This window comes from Cyrtonyx montezumae, unplaced genomic scaffold (assembly GCF_038088225.1).
Source record: "Cyrtonyx montezumae isolate F1298 unplaced genomic scaffold, pur_monq_1.0 scaffold_48, whole genome shotgun sequence".
Lineage (NCBI taxonomy): Eukaryota > Metazoa > Chordata > Aves > Galliformes > Odontophoridae > Cyrtonyx > Cyrtonyx montezumae.
In genome coordinates this window covers 1111915-1113847 of record NW_027072054.1, presented here as the reverse complement: position 1 = coordinate 1113847, position 1933 = coordinate 1111915, and the positions used below count along the sequence as shown (strand labels likewise).

General features: G+C 51.2%; 1 pseudogene; it reads right to left on the bottom strand.

Annotated features, from left to right (window-relative positions):
- Positions 1 to 579: 579 nt before the first annotated feature.
- On the bottom strand, positions 580 to 1933 carry LOC136055810 (feather keratin 1-like; annotated as a pseudogene).

Below are 1933 nucleotides of genomic sequence, written 5' to 3'. Positions count from 1 at the left end.
CTGACCATTGCCCTTTGTTCCATTGCTGTACACCACTGAAAAGAGTCTGGCACCACTGACTAGACTCCTGGACTTTAGATATTTAGAAACAGTTATAAGATCTCCTCTCTGCCTCCTCCTGGTATAACAGATCTACGTCTCTCATCATTTCCTCATAGGGGAGATGCTCCCGAACCTCTCTGTGATGCTCCCTTATCTTCTCTCCCAACAATTCTTAGGATCTTGAACAGGAAAGCCTCAGACTGGACACAGTATTTCAGATGTGTCAGCACCAGGGCAGAATAAATGGAAGGGTAAGTTCCCTCAAGCTGCTGGCCATGCTCTTGTCAGGTCTCCTACAAACTTCATGGAGTCTGGAGATTTTTGTGCAGGGCCACTGCCAGCAGCTTTAGCTTGGTAAGTGCCTCCTGTCCCAGTGGTGGCTGCCAAAGCCAGCAGCACACTGTTCCAGGCAATGCCTGATTGGGAAAACATGATGGGTCACCATGTGTGGCACACGCTTGCTGCATTCTACAGTGCTGAAGTTTTCCTGCTGGCACATGGAGTATTTGCAGGGAAGTATGATTCTGAGACACAGACTGAGATGCACCACAATTTTATTGAGTCAAAAGAGGGAATGCAATTTTCACGTAGGGGAGGACATCATGCAGGAAGCAGCAGGGACAGAGTTGCACTGAATGGCCACAGTGGACAGTTTTCCATTTGCCTTTATGACCAAGGGAAAAGAGCCCTCATATCCTCCATCTGTTGGTTGTGTGGGTTTGACAGACCAGAGGAGCAAAGGTGACAAGCCAGAATTCAGAGGGAAAAGGCAAATTTTGAATAGTGGACAGGCAGACACGGGCAGTGCATTCAGAGAATCTGTGCTTGCCCCATCTTTTTATGAGAGGCGTTGGCATTGCTTGGACATCCAAAAGCAAGATCCCAGTTCTTCATCTCAGGTCCACTGCAAACTTCTTTGTCCCAGGAAGTCTTTCCCTGAGACACTGTCAGCAGCTTTAACAGGGAAGGTACCTTCTGCCACAGATGCGGCTGCCGAATCCGGAGAGGCCAAAGCCTCCAGAGTTGATGGGCACACCCTCAGAGCTGAGGATGCTGCCAACGGCAGCAGAGGTGGAGGATCCCACGGCGGTGTTCTGCGGGAAGGAGCTGAGGATGGGTCCGGGCAGGGTCACCACCACGGGAGAGGGCTGGATGAAGACGTGGGAGTCCTGGCACTGCCTGACACAGGGCTCATTGCAGCTGTTGGCCAGCGGGGTGGGGCCACAGGGCTGGCACGGCAGGCGCGGCAGGCACTGGTCGTAGCAGGACATGCCTTGTGTCTGCAGGGGCACCTGCTGGGACAGAGGGTCTGGCAAAGCTCAGGAGTCAGGGAGAAGCAAAATGCCATCTCAGCATGAGATACCCAATGCACAGAGCAGACAAAGGGTATGTTGGATGTGTCAGGATGCCCATGGTCTTCTCCCTCCCTTCAAACCTAATACTCTTGCCAAGATCACCATGGCACAACTAGGTACTTGCCTAAACCATAGCTATGGAGACACATCAGGTAAGGTCCAGCATCATGCCACTCTGGCTGCCATGCTTCCCTCCCTCAGGGATACCTGCTTCCCCATCATCCAACCTTGCAGTGAGGCACATATATGTGCACAGAAATCCTAGAGAAGGAGAGGGTGACAAAAAGGCTCGAGACTCACCTTGTTCCCAGAGGGATGAAGCCAAGAGGAATGGATGACTGAGAGAGAGGAGACGGGCCCACATTTATACTGCTTCTGCACTGCCCCAGGGCCACTGTCACCCTATGCAGGCAGTAATTTTCAAAGAGACTCACCTCAAATGCAAATTATCCTTTCTAATTTTGCAGGTTGAGGTTTTGGTTTCCGTCAAACCTGTTGTTTCATTTCCTTGTTTCTGACCTTACCAATTTGTCCAT